The sequence below is a fragment of the Stegostoma tigrinum genome, chromosome 4 (assembly GCF_030684315.1).
Source record: "Stegostoma tigrinum isolate sSteTig4 chromosome 4, sSteTig4.hap1, whole genome shotgun sequence".
In the NCBI taxonomy this organism is placed as follows: domain Eukaryota; kingdom Metazoa; phylum Chordata; class Chondrichthyes; order Orectolobiformes; family Stegostomatidae; genus Stegostoma; species Stegostoma tigrinum.
The window spans coordinates 81,120,167-81,136,013 of NC_081357.1; the positions used below are offsets into that span (position 1 = coordinate 81,120,167).

At 42.6% G+C, this 15,847-nt stretch overlaps 1 protein-coding gene across 1 annotated transcript in view; it reads left to right on the top strand.

Annotated features, from left to right (window-relative positions):
* The window catches only part of slc30a2 (solute carrier family 30 member 2), a 93,218-nt gene that overhangs the window by 22,829 nt on the left and 54,542 nt on the right, over positions 1-15,847 (top strand). The window lies entirely within an intron of this gene.

Consider the following 15,847-nt stretch of genomic DNA (forward strand, 5'->3'; position numbering starts at 1 on the left):
CTTCATGATTACTGCTAAACAACCTTAATAGACTAAAAAGTTGATTTCATATTTATGGAAAGTTTATTTCTCTGCAGGGATTAAAAATGTCACATTTTCAAAGTTTATTTATATTTTAGCTTGTGTCTTACTATAGCCACACATTTATTTCACTCTGCCACTATAGATTAGAAATATCTACTTGATTATTTCAATTTGACTGGTTTCCTACCTAATATCATGACTGTTGCACACCAAGACATTCCTTGAATTGGTGGCAGATTTAAACTGGCATTTGGAAAAGAGAAATTCCCTCCATTAAGCTCCTGGATCTTTGTAAGCAACTTTCTTCATGATCAGTGATGAGCATCTTTATTTTAGTGCTGGTCTGAAAATGTCAAATTTTGATTGACACTTTTGAATGATCTGCAAGACTGCCATGACCTGGTTTGATGTACTTTTGTATGTGAAGAAGAAATCAAATTGTGATTCATAATATATAATATAATATAATATAATATACAATCATATTTGTAGAATTGGTTCAGGTAATTTAAATCTGAAAAACAGGTCAGTTGGCATCGAGTGATGTCTCTGGCATGTCCCAGCAGCTATAGCCCGTTTGAGAGTGCTACCAGCCTGACCGTAGCCCCAAACAATCAATTAGACTGATATTTGGCTGGGAATCCAGTGGAACATAAAATACACCTAACGTGGGGCTAAAACGCCACTACATGTGGGTAAACTCAGAATGATCAACCTCACCCTCAAACCTGTTTCCAAAACTGAAATCTACCCCCATCAATATCGAGTTCTTTGTTTCTATGTGACGAAGAAGCAAACAGAGATTCCAATATTGTATTCTGTCCTTGAATCTGAAATTCCAATGAGCTCATTTTAATCAGAATCTATTCCAAGTTATTGAACTGCACCCCCAAGATAATCAGGATGAAAATGTAAATAAAAATTCAGCTGTCAGTGGTACATTATACCAAGGAATAGAGTTTGTATACAGATACAGAGGGTGGAAACTTATAAGGGTCTGAGTGACCTGGGGGCTATATTAAGACGTTTGGCAGAATCAGTTAAGAAGTCTAGAACATCTAATTCAATGTCATGACCAAATTGTATGTTTTTTTTAACAGTTTTCGTAAGTGGCTTGATAAGATTCATATTAGGCAATGGTGACATGTCAATGGATGGTGATTATTGGTTGTTAAAGGCCTTGTTGATGGCACAACTGAACTCATTAATATTTAGTCTCCCATTTAACAAACATGCCAAAGAAGATCCATATTGGAAATTCTCAACATGGAAATCAGAACATGTATCCAACAGGTTCAGCTCGCTGCTTGCTGCAAATGGCATCCATTTTTCCAAGACCACTACACAGTCTAGGGCATGAACCACAGGCACCAGCCACACATACTCCTTCTCCCTGGACATTGGCCTGTGGGTATCTGGAAATTCCTCTCAAACATCCTGGCAATCTTTTGACACAGTGACAGTACTCTCTGGAAGCACAGGACATAATGGCAACTAGCACTGAGAAGGCTACAGTAAGGACACTTGATGCACAGGCAAAGGCACCCAGCTCATACACTGGACTAGGCTGCATTTCAGGGCTTTTGGCGGAAAGAAGCAGACATAGGCACATGTAGATGGATTGCCTGGGAACTTTGAAGTGTGAAGCCTGCGGTGTTGATGGGATGGGCTACTGCAGTGGGAGTTTGGTTCAGGGGTGGGGAGGGGGAATGTACAGCATTCAGGCGGAGACCAGCAACCATTTGCAGAAGAATGCTCACTGTGTTGTCTTCTATCATGATGCCAATTGAAAGTATGCAATGGGAAGAAAATGCGACCAGACTTGGAGTGAATGGGATAAGTGACTGGACCTGTAAGGGATGGGGTTGCAGCAACCTCTGGTCTTAGGGCTTTTAAAAAGAACATTGGAGACAGAATGTACAATGTGCAATGTACAATACACAATACACAGGAAGGCCACCTATTGCCTGACCATCCTACAAAACTGACCCATTATGAATGTTGTATTCCCTGCACAATCATTGCTGGACAGTTCATTGACAGCTGTACTTTAGAACTCAGAGGAACTAAACAGGAGGAATGTTGAAAAGGGAGAGACAATGGTGTCAGCATGACTCAGTGCCATTTGTATGCATTGCTCCTCCTCTTTCTAGATGGTACAGTAGGTTCTCAGCGCAGATTCAAAGAACAAAGAACAAAGAAACCTACAGCACAGGAACAGGCCCTTCGGCCCTCCAAGCCTGAGCCGATCAAGGTCCTCTGTCTAACCTGTCATCTATTTTCTAACGGTCTGTGTCCATTTGCTCCCTGCCCGTCCATGTACCTGTTCAAATATATCTTAAAAGACGCTAATGTGTCTGCATCTACCACCTCGGCTGGCAACGCGTTCCAGGCGCCCACCAACCTCTGTGTAAAGAACTTTCCATGCATATCTACCTTAAACTTTCCTCCTCTCACTTTGAACTCATGACCCCTAGTAATTGAGTCCCCCACTCTGGGGAGAAAAAGCTTTTTGCTATCCACCCTGTTTATACCCCTCATGATTTTGTAGACCTCAATCAGGTCCCCCCTCAATCTCCGTCTTTCTAATGAAAATAATCCTAACCTATTCAACCTCTCTTCATAGCTAGCACCCTCCATACCAGGCAACGTCCTGGTGAACCTCTTCTGCACCCTCTCCAAAGCATCCACATCCTTTTGGTAATGTGGCGACCAGAACTGTACACAGTACTCCAAATGTGGCCGAACTAAAGTCCTATACAACTGCAACATGACCTGCCAACTCTTGTACACAATACCCCGCCCAATGAAGGAAAGCATGCCATAATGCCTTCTTGACCACCCTATTGACCTGTGTTGTCACCTTCAGGGGACAATGGACCTGAACACCTAGATCTCTCTGTTCATCAATTTTCCCTAGGACTTTTCCATTTACTGTATAGTTCACTATTGAGCTTTGACTACGGCCATGAAGTGATGCTAAATGATGTAACAACATGTTTCAGGCCTACATGGAGGCAGTAAAAACTACATGGGTGGTTAAAGGACAAATACTTTTCAAGTAAGGTGAGAGTCATGTTTAAGCCATTGCCATCTGTAACACCAAAGTGCTCTCAACAAGTTTTCTTTTTCCTTTCCCACTGTGACTTTGTATACTCCCTTGTTTAGCCACAGAGGTGAAGGCAGCCTGCTTGACCATGGAGCCCATTAACCCTGGAGATTTGGTCTGACAACCGTGGAACACTTGTCTGCATAAGGCATACATATCAAGAGTTTTGCAAGTTGACCCACCTCAGCTTGAACTTCCAAGGGTTAGAAGGGGGCTGGTAGGGTGGAGAGGGAGGGCTTGTCTACCTCTGCATTGTTCTGAATGGGAACTGCCGAGGAACCTGTATGTCCTGTCTACTTGTAAGCTCCATGATCCTACTGAATGGTAGAGAAAATTTGATAGGCCAATGGTCTCTTTCTGCACTGTAAGGATCGGGGGAAAAAAATTCATTAGATGAATGACACTTCTTCAGTAATGGCACCACACCAAACCCTCTTACCAACCTCTTCTTGGAACTGATTGTCCAACTCAATAGCCTAAACCTGCTTTCTCTCCATGCCTTTGATCCCATTTGCCCAGGTACTATATCCACTTGTCTCTTAAATACATTCAACATTTTGGCATCAACTACCTCCTGTGGTAATAAATTCCTCAGATTCACCACTCTTTGCATGAAGAAATGTCTCCTCATCTCCGTCCTAAATCATCTACCCCAAATCCTCATATTGTGACCCCTGGTTCTGGAGAAACTCACCATCAGGAACATTCTCCCTGAATCTACCTTGTCCAGTCCTGTTAGAATTCTAAGTCTCTAATGTGATCCCCCTTCCTTCATCTGAACTCAAGCAAAAACACTCCCAACCTAGTCAATCTCTTCTTGTACCTCAAATCCGTCATCCTCAGAATCAGCCTGGTAAACAATGAGACTGATTGCATAAAAGTGGAAGTTCACATCAATTTAAGTGATTGCAGCAGCTTTTAATTCTTGGGGTCTTTAACACACTCTGTGGTGATCAATGACAGCAGTTTAATTGCATATGTGTGAATATCAAAAATTATTTTCATTTTTAGAGTTATAATGGTGGTAAATGCTATCTGCTTTCCTGTCATCAAAATGACAAATTCTGAGCTGCAATGCAATTGATATTTATTTTCTTTTATCTACAGAAGAAATTGCAAGTTTCAGAGCCTAATGAAACTTTGTTAGACTCTAATATAAAAAGTAATGTAGACATAGAATCACAGAATTCTTACAGCACATAAAGAAGCCATTTGGCTTGTGTCTGCTCTGGCTCTCTGAATAAGCAATGCACCTAACAGCGTTCCTGTGCCTTCTCCCTGGAACAGTGCAGTTCAGAAAACAATCCAATTCCCGCTTGAATGCCTTAGTTGACTCTGCCTCCAACATAGTTCCAGGCAGTACGTTCTTCATCTGATTAATGATTAATTCAACGTGTGGGAAAAATTTATCCTCAAGACACCATTGCTCTCTTTGCCCTTTTTTGCTCAAACCTTGCACCAGTAGCAACAATTTTTCCACATCTACTTTATCCAAAGTCATCATGATTTTGAATACTTCCATCAAATTTCCTCTCCATCTTCTCTTCTCCAAGGAAACTGTCCTAACTTCTTGAATCTGTCTTCAAAACTGAAGTTCCTCATCCCTTAAACCATTCTCATGAATATTTTCTACACCCTTTGCAGTGTCATTACAGATGAAATTGTGGTGCCTAGAACTGCATACAATAGTCTAGACAACGCTGAACTAATGTTTCATATAAGGTCACAAATTTTACGCAAGTTTAGTATAACCTCTTTGTACTCAGGCAGAAAAACCAAAACCTGATTCATAAATTTTGAGATAACGTAAAGTCAAAAGTCAGTTTGCAGTGACTTGTTTGGTAGTGCTCCTACTTCTGTATCAGAAAGTTCTGGTTTCAAGTCACACTCAAGAACTTGAGCCCAAAAAAGGCTTGACACTGCAATGTAGTATTGAGGGAGTGCTACATTGTCAGGGTTGCTGTCTTTTAGATGGTGTATTCAATCAAGACTTATCTATACTGTGAAAGATTTCCTGCTCCTATTTTTAACAGTAATGGAATAATTATCTGTGGTGTCTGTTCAATATTATCTCAATAAACATCACATAAAACAGAAGGGAGGGAAGGAAGAGGAGAACCTCATTTGGAGATTGCTCTGGTGGATCTCCCAAAAAATATTATCTTTACTATTTTCCCCTTCAAAGCCCAGTACTCACCCCTGGAGCTCTCAGATCCCACCCTTTCCTAAAACCCCAGGACTTACTCTGTAAGGGCTCATCCGGGATTTGAACCCAGGACCTCTCGCACATGTGACAGCAACCTGATGTAAGAATCATACCTCCAGACCAACAAGTCACGTTGACAGTGAGGAAGAAGGTGTTTGGTTACAGGAAGATATAAGCATATTGGTCAGATGAGCAGATTAGTGGCAAATGGAATTTAACCCCGATAAATATGAGGTGATGCACTTTGGAAAAGAAACAAGATGGGGGAGTATTCAATGAATGTCAGGACAGTAGGAAGCTCAAAGCAACACTTGGATCTTGGGGTGATTGTCTACAGATCCCTGACAGTGTCAGGATAGGTCAGTAGGGTAGTCAAGAAGGCATACGGGATCCTTGCCTTTAACAGTAAGGCATAACTTATAAGAGAAGGGAAGTCATGCTGGAACTGTAGTTTGGTTTGACTGCAGCTGTGTGCGGTTCTGGTCACCATACTACAGGAAGGATATGATTGCACTGGAGAAGAAATAAAGAAAAGTCACCAGGATGTTGCCTGGGATGGAGTATACAGGTTATGAACAGAGGCAGTAAGCTTGGGTTGTTTTCTTTGGATCAGAGAAAGTTGAGGGGGACCTGATAACAAAGAAGAACAAAGAAACCTACAGCACAGGAACAGGCCCTTTGGCCCTCCAAGCCTGCGCTGATCAAGATCCTCTGTCTAACCTGTCATCTATTTTCTAACAGTCTGTGTCCATTTGCTCCCTGCCCATCCATGTACCTGTCCAAATGTATCTTAAAAGACGCTAATGTGTTTGCGTCTACCACCTCCACTGGCAATGCGTTCCAGGCACCCACCACCCTCTGTAGAAAGAACTTTTCATGCATATCTCCCTTAAACTTTCCTCCTCTAACTTTGAACTCATGACCCCTAGTAACTGAGTCCCCCACTCTGGGGAAAAAAAGCTGTTTGCTATCCACCCTGTCTATACCCCTCATGATTTTGTAGACCTCAATCAGGTCCCCCCTCAATCTCCGTCTTTCTAATGAAAATAATGCTAATCTACTCAACCTCTCTTCATAGTTAGCACCCTCCATACCAGGCAACATCCTGGTGAACCTCCTCTGCACCCTCTCCAAAGCATCCACATCCTTTTGGTAATGTGACAACCAGAACTGCACACAGTATTCCAAATGTGGCCGAACCAAAGACCTATACAACTGCAACATGACCTGCCAACTCTTGTACTCAATACCCCGCCCAATGAAGGAAAGCATGTCATATGCCTTTTTGACCACCCTATTGACCCGTGTTGTCACCTTCAGGGAACACTGGACCTGAACACCCAGATCTCTCTGTTCATCAATTTTCCCTAGGACTTTTCCATTTACTGTATAGTTCACCCTTGCATTTGATCTTCCAAAATACATCACCTCGCATTTGCCCAGATTGAACTCCATCTGCCATTTATCTGCCCAACTCTCCAGTCTATCTATATTCTGCTGTAATCTCTGCCAGTCCCTTTCACTATCATCTACTCCACCAATCTTAGTGTCGTCAGCAAACTTGCTGATCAGACCACCTACACCTTCCTCCAGATCATTTATATCACAAACAACAGTGGTCCCAGCACAGATCCCTGTGGAACACCACTGGTCACAGGTTTCCAATTTGAGAAACTCCCTTCTACTACTACCCTTTGTCTCCTGTTGCCTAGCCAGTTTTTTATCCATCTAGTTAGCACACCCTGGACCCCATGTGACTTCACTTTCTCCATCAGCTTGCCATGGGGAACCTTATCAAACGCCTTACTAAAGTCCATGTATATGACATCTACAGTCTTTCCCTTATCAATCAACTTTGTCACATCCTCAAAGAATTCTATTAAGTTGGTAAGACATGACCTTCCCATGTTGCCTATCACTGATAAGCCCATTTTCTTCCAAATGGGAATAGATCCTATTCCTCAGTATCTTCTCCAGTAGCTTCCCTACCACTGACATCAGGCTCACCGGTTGATAATTACCTGGATTATCCTTGCTGCCCTTCTTAAACAAGGGGACAACAATCCTCTGGGACCTCACCCGTGTCTAAGGACGCTGCAGAGATATCTGTTAAGGCCCCGGCTATTTCCTCTCTCGCGTCCTTCAGAAACCTGGGATAGATCCCATCCGGACCTGGGGACTTGTCCACCTTAATGTCTTTTAGGATACCTAACACTTCCTCCTTCCTTATGTCAACTTGACATAGAGTAAGCAAACATCTATCCCTAACCTCAACATCCGTCATGTCCTTCTCCTTGTTGAATACCGATGCAAAGTGCTTGTTAAGAATGTCACCCATTTTCTCTGAATCAGCGCATAACTTTCCTTCTTTGTCCTTAAGTGGGCCAATCCTTCCTCTAGTTACCCCCTTGCTCTTTATATATGAATAAAAGGCTTTGGGATTTTCCTTCACCATGTTTGCCAGGGATATCTCATGTCCTCTCTTAGCCCTCGTTTCAGATTCGCATAATGGTGTATAAGATGTGGATGCTTTGGAGAGGGTTCAGAGGAGGTTTACCAGGATGCTGCCTGGACTGGAGGGCTTATCTTATGAAGAGAGGTTGACTGAGCTCGGTCTCTTTTCATTGGAGAAAAGGATGAGGAGAGGTGACCTAATTGAGGTATACAAGATAATGAGAGGCATAGATAGAGTTGATAGCCAGAGACTATTTCCCAGGGCAGAAATGGCTAGCACGAGGGGTCATAGTTTTAAGCTGGTTGGTGGAAAGTATAGAGGGGATGTCAGAGGCAGGTTCTTTACGCAGAGAGTTGTGAGAGCATGGAATGCGTTGCCAGCAGCAGTTGTGGAAGCAAGGTCATTGGGGTCATTTAAGAGACTGCTGGACATGCATATGGTCACAGAAATTTGAGGGTGCATACATGAGGATCAATGGTCGGCACAACATTGTGGGCTGAAGGGCCTGTTCTGTGCTGTACTGTTCTATGTTCTATGTTCTATGTAAGATGAGGGGCATGGATAGGCTGAGTCGAAAGCAGCTGTTCCCCTGAGTTGAAGGATCAATGACAAGTGGGCATAATTTTAAAGTGAAATATAGAAGATTTAGAGGGAATTTGAGCAAAATCTTTTTCACCCCGAGCGTGGAGGAGGTCTGGAATGCATTGCCAGGGTAATTGAGGCAGGAAATCTTTAAAAGATACTTAGATGATAGTCTAAAGTGTCGTAACATTCAAGGCTATGGGCCTAGTGTGGGAAAGTGGGACAAGTGTAGATTGTATTGTTTCAGAGATAGTAAGAATTGCAGATGCTGGAGAATCTGAGATAACGAGGTGTATTTATTTTTGGTGGTACAGATTTAATGGGGTGAAAGGACTATTCTGTACTAGTGATTCTTTTGACTCTATGATTCTATCATTCAGGCCTCTATTTGTATTTTCTTATGATGTCAAAATGCTTGTACCAGCCTTTGTTTTCTGCATTATTACTTGCAGTGTCCTCAAGTGCCACATACCTTGCATACATCACTTAAAAACTGGGCAGCTTCTGAGTACTCGAATAAGGCTACATCATCCACAATGCTTATTAGGCTTGTCTATATTGGCTACCATGTCAATGGTGAATAAATGATGCACAGCCTGTAGACTCTGTCTACTTACTAATATGCCTTCATACATGCATCCACTTTCCAGTAATTTTTCCACCGTGTAGCCTTTGGGTTAGCCCATGAGGTCTTTGGGATGCTTCCATAAGGATTGATGCTATCATGAGCTTGATTATGCTTTCAACTGGCTTTGCTGTCATGAAGTCACAACCACATCACTCGTCTCCACATCTACGTATCAGCACAACAGTGGTTTCTGTTGGTTAATATACATAAAATACATGATATATTTGGAAGTTGAGCTTCATAATTGATTTTTGAATGTAACAATATTTTTACCTGGATTTTTAAGGTCATCATTTAACATACCTGTGGTGTTCTGCCTGTGGAGATCTTCATTGCCTCGAGCAATTTTAATCTTAATGATTTACTCATTGTTTTAGAAATACTGAGGTCGAGAAAACTAAGCTCTACGTATTGTTAGACAAAGTAAACTCAAGTGTTCCAAGAAATGTTGGAAATTTAGAGTTCATAGTGTGGCTTTTTGCAGAGTTATTTAGATTCTTTGGAATGGAAACAAATTCTCAGGCTTTTGCAAGCTCTTCAGAGTTTAGTTTGACTCCATGAATTGCAGTACCTTAAGTGGTCACAGCCTGAAATGGTCTCAAGGCATTGCTTGACTAAAGAGTAAATGGTGTTGAGCTGTTCCTGCTTTCCTGAAGCTCTATTTACAAAAGTGATTTTTGGTGTGAAAATGAATTACAGGGTTCAAAGGGGAAATTTAACAGAGAGAAAAAACTTTTTGCAGCTTTTTGTCTGGCTAATAGGAGCTGTTATTAGATGAACTCTTCTCCCTAGTCCTGTGTCTGGAGAGTAATCAACCTTCATCGAACTCCTGAAGGGATAGTAAGCAGGAGTATGCATTTCTCTCACTGCTTAAAGACAGAACCTCCAGATTTGGCTATTCAGTCTGTTTCGTGCAGAAACTTTGCAGTAGATAATTTCATTCAGTCACTATACAAGTCTGACATAAGTAAAATCACAGAATTCCCAGAGTGTGGAAGGAGACCATTCAGTCCAACAAGTCCACACCAATGGTCTGAAGAGCATCTCACCCAGACTTAGCCCCCCAACCTATCCCTGCATTTCCCATGGCAAATCCACTGAACCTGGACCTATGGACAATTTAGCATTGTCAATCCACCTAACATCTTTGGATGGTGGGAGGAAACCCATGCAGACATGAGAAGAGTGTGCAAACTCACAGAGACAGTTGCTCAAAGCTGGAATTGAACCCGCGATAACATGGTGTGAAGCTGGATGAACACAACAGGCCAAGTAGCATCAGAGGAGTAGGTAAGTTTGATGTTTCGGGTCGAGACCCTTCTTTCTACTATCTCTGGAATTGAACCCAGATCCCTGGTGCTATGAGGTCGCAATGCTAACAACTGAGCCACCATGCCATCCGTAAAACATCAGTTGTGAGAAAATTAATAGAATTAAAGAGCTGTAAATCTGATCATTTCCGTCCAAAGTTGTTGATGAACGTAGGGAAGCACATTGCAGATCCCCTAACTACAATTTTTCAGAGTTCCCTAGGTGCAAGAGTCACCCTCTGCAGTGGAAAATTGCACATGTCACTCTGCTTTTAAGGAGCAAAAACGAGGAAAATCAGGACAAACCAGTCAGCCTAACCTGTGGTTGGAAAAACATTGGATTCTATAAAACAAGGATGGAGTAGCTGACCACCTTGAAAATTTCCAGTTATTTAGGGAGAACCAGTATGGATATGTGGCAGGGAGGTCATGTGTGTCAAACGTCACCAAGGTAGTGGATGGGGAATGTCAATGAATGTTACATAGAACATAGAACAAAACAACGCAGAACAGACCCTTCGGCCCTTGATGTTGCGCCAACCTGTGAACTAATCTAAGTCCCTCCCCCTACACCCTCCCATCATTATCCATATGCTTATCCAAGGACTGTTTAACTGCCCCTAATGTGGCTGAGTTAACTACATATGCAGGCAGGGTGTTCCACGCCCTTACCACTCTGAATAAAGAATCTGCCTCTGACATCTGTCTTAAATCTATCACCCCTCAATTTGTAGCCATGCCCCCTTGTACAAGCTGAAGTCATCATCCTCAGAAAAAGACTCTCACTGTCCACCCTATCTAATCCTCTGATCATCTTGTATGTCTCTATTAAATCCCCTCTTAGCCTCCTTCTCTCCAATGAGAACAGACCCAAGTCCCTCAGCCTTTCTTCATAGGGCCTGCGCTCCAGACCAGGCAACATCCTGGTAAATCTCCTCTGCACCTTTTCCAATGCTTCCACATTCTTCCTGTAATAGGGCAACCAGAACTGCACGCAATATTCCAAATGAGGCCGCACTAGCGTTTTGTACAGTTGCAGCATGACATTACGGCTCCAGAACTCAAACCCTCTACCAATAAAACCTAACACACGGTAACCCTTCTTAACTTCATGTTGTTTATATTGAATTGCAGAAGACATTTGACAAAGTCGCACATAAGGGACTGGTAATTAAGGTAGAAGCCCACAAAATTGAGAGTGAATTATTGACATGGCTAGGAAAATGATTGCGTGTTTTGCGACAGAAAACAGAGGTAATGGGAAGGTATTCTAATTGATAGGATGTGACCAATTGTATCCCACAAAGGTCTGAGTTTGGCCTCAATTTTTTTCATTATTGATAAACAACTTGTATAATGACACAGAAGGCCATATATCCAAATTGCTGATGACATAACATTGAGCATTGTAGAAGTGTACATAGCATAAAAGTATAAAGGGATACTGAAAGACTGCGAATGGCAAAACTATGGCAGATGGAGTTCAATGAAAGCAAGTGTGAGGTTATCCATTTTGACTCAAAAGAATAGATCTGGGTGCTTTCTTGACGGTATGAAGTTAATATAGAGGACGTCCAAAGAAACCTGGGGGTTTGGGTGATTGGTTCTTTAAAACATCACAAACAGGTGAGGAAAATAATGTGGAAAGCTCATGGAAAGCTGGCCTTTATATCTAGAGGACTAGAGTACAAAGACGCGGAAGTTATGCCTCAGTTATACAAAGCCCTGGTTGGACTCCACTTGGAGGACTGTGAACAGATCTGGGCACCACATGAGTTTACAAGAATGATACTTGGATTTTCAAGGGTGAAGTTATGAGAAATTATGCAAATTAAACCTGTTTTCTCTAGAATTTAGAAGTTTAAGGGGTGATCTGATTGAAGTCTTCAAGATATTAACAGAAAAATTTGTAAATAATTTATCTTTATCTACCATGTTTGGGGATTCTAGAAGTAGGGGCATAGTCAGAGAATTATGGATAGACTGCTCAGAAGAGCTGTTAAAAAGCACTTCTGCATACAAAAAAGAATGGTAGATGTTTGTAACTCTCTTCACAAATGCATGGATTCAGAGTCAAGTGTTAATTTTAAATTTTAGATAAAGTTTTTTTCAGCAAAAGTATTAATGGATATGGGCCAAAGACAGGTACATACAGTTAGGCAATCAGCCATGATCTCACTGAATGTTGGACAGACTCATAGGGCTGAATTTACCCGTCAATTGAGCAGTGAGATGCATTCTTCGACTGCTGAAGTCCATAGGGTGCATGGACACTTTCACTGTTTATGAAAGTGCGTTACAGGATTTTGACCAAATAAGTCAAGGAACACTGTTGAAATTATATGGCTTGGAGGGGAGCATGCAGCTCGTGGTGTTCCCATGCATCTGCTGCTCTTCTCCTGGAGCCTGAGTGGGTTTCCGTAGTACATCTTGTTGCTGATGCACACTGTTACCACTATGCATCAGTAGGGGAAGGGAGTAAATGTTGAAAATGGTGGATTGGATTTTAATCAAGGGGCTGCTGTGTCCTAGATGAAGACAGGTTTCTTGAGTTTTGTTGAAGCTGCACTCAACCAGATAAGTGGAAGGCATCCCGTCATGTTCCTGATGTGCTATTAGATGTTGGACGGGAACTGGGGAGACAGGAGATGAGTTACTCTCACTCAACACATTTAGAAGCAAAGAAGAAAAGGATTGCATGTCCTACCAGATTCACAATTGGAGACACCAGTGATAGAGACCAAAACTGGGTGTAGAATCATCGAATCCTTCCAGAGCAGGAAGAGACCATTTGGCTTATTGGTGCAGACTCAACTCTTTAAACAGCACACCACTCAGACCCACCCCATCCCCATGATCCTGCATGGGGTTTTTACAATGGCTAACCCACCTAACTTGTATATCCTGGACACTATAGGACAATTGTTTTAGCATGGTCAGTTCTCCTAACCTCTACATCTTTGATCTGTCGGAGGGATCCACAGCACCCACAGGAAACCCATGATGATACAGGGAGAAAGTGCAAACACCACATAGACAGTTGTCAAAAGCTGGTATCAAACACTGGTCCCTGATGCTGTGAATTAGCGGAGCTGACCACTGTGCTACTGTTCTGGCCATGAGATGGAGTGAGTAATTTACATGATATGGAACAGCTTCAAGCTAAATGTGAAACCAAAGGCAAAACAAATACTGAATGAAGATTCAATGGAATAGCCAAACTTCCATGTGAATCTGTGGACAGTTTCATAAATGATAGGTATATATTGGTTGAGATATATGAACATGTGAAACAGAGTTAGTAAGAGACAGAATTGTTGTTAGCATTTCTGTATTATGGCTCACTGGGGTATTGCACTTAAAACCAATTCTCAGAGTCATCACAGACATTGAGCATTTTATAAATTATGTAGAATTCCCCAAATCTTTCAGACTCAGGTTGACAGAAAGCAGGGGCTGGGTTTCTGTACATAATCAGAATTACTATTTATTACTAATATATGCATTCTAATGACAGAAACAATTATGAATAGTTAACTCTGAGATAAAACCTGCTTAAAACCTCCCCCTGAAATGCATATAACAGAGAGACCACAGAAAGTGCAAAGTACCATGGGTGTTATGGACAGAGAGAGACTGAGAACGCAGTTCAATGGTTCCTGTTCACAGGATTCTTGTGCTGCTCAGCGTGCTTTTTCCTCAATGTCCCCTTTCCAGATACTACCACCAACTTTCTGGAGATATTGGGTGATTGGCTCCCACTCATCAGCTAACTGGAAAGGGAAAATAAACTTACTATCTTCAGGCTTGAGATGCCTTTTATTGTCCTTTCATTGTAGAGGTCTGAATGAATGTTTCTGATTTACCTCATTCACATCACAAAGTTGCTCGAACAGATGGACTTTGTCATTGGTAACTCGTCAGTAGTCCGCAGAGCATTTCAACTATTATTTTGGCAAGCAAAGCTCCATTTATGTACTCTCCTTGGCACCAGCTTGTCTGCAAATTAGGCTCCCACAACTGCTTGAATAAGCAACTATATAAACAATATTTACTTGAGTATCAGGGTACTTGCTTTGAAAAAGTGTAACAATTCTTCAGAAATTCTTGGCGTTTAAAACAGTCCCTTTCCCATCATTGACCATAATCAAAAATACAAAAGAAATGAACAGATACAGTCTTCCATGTGATCTATTTCAATCAGATCTTTTATAATCCAAGAAAACAGTAACAGTGGAAAAGATTAAGTAATCTTGGAAGTATGAACCAGAAATGGAACAGATAGCTTTTAAGAGGTGAACAGCAACCTTTTGCTAGAAGACCATCTGAACCTGTTGACATTATAAAACTTACAAACATCCTCAACAACTACAAGATAAATCAACACAGAGTATGTAAGCAACAGACAACAAGCATCAATGTCAACATTGTGGTTCAAGCAGTCCTTAGAAGCAAGAACAATATCACAAGAATTAGAAATAGAAAATGCTGGAGAAACCTGATAGACCTGCCTGCATCTTTTGGACAGAGAAAAAAGGCTCAAGACTGATATGACACTTCTGCAGAATCACAGATCACCTACAGTGCAAAAAGAGGCTATTCGGCCCATTGAGTTTGCAATAACCCTCCAAAGTGTATCCCACTCAGATCCTGCCTTCACTGTATCTCTGTAACATTTACCATGGACACTTCCGCCATTTACAATCTGACCCCACCACCCAAGACATTTTTCCATCCCCTCCCCTGTCTGCTTTCCGGAGAGACCACTCTCTCCGTGACTCCCTTGTTCGCTCCACACTGCCCTCCAACCCCACCACACCCGGCACCTTCCCCTGCAACCGCAGGAAATGCTACACTTGTCCCCACACCTCCTCCCTCACCCCCATCCCAGGCCCCAAGATGACATTCCACATTAAGCAGAGGTTCACCTGCACATCTGCCAATGTGGTATACTGCATCCACTGTACCCGGTGCGGCTTCCTCTACATTGGGGAAACCAAGCGGAGGCTTGGGGACCGCTTTGCAGAACACCTCCACTCAGTTCGCAACAAACAACTGCACCTCCCAGTCGCAAACCATTTCCACTCCCCCTCCCATTCTCTAGATGACATGTCCATCATGGGCCTCCTGCACTGCCACAATGATGCCACCCGAAGGTTGCAGGAACAGCAACTCATATTCCGCCTGGGAACCCTGCAGCCATATGGTATCAATGTGGACTTCACCAGTTTCAAAATCTCCCCTTCCCCTACTGCATCCCTAAACCAGCCCAGTTCATCCCCTCCCCCCACTGCACCACACAACCAGCCCAGCTCTTCCCCCCCCACCCACTGCATCCCAAAACCAGTCCAACCTGTCTCTGCCTCCCTAACCGGTTCTTCCTCTCACCCATCCCTTCCTCCCACCCCAAGCCGCACCCCCAGCTACCTACTAACCTCATCCCACCTCCTTGACCTGTCCGTCTTCCCTGGACTGACCTATCCCCTCCCCACCTATCTTCTTTACTCTCCATCTTCGGTCCGCCTCCCCCTCT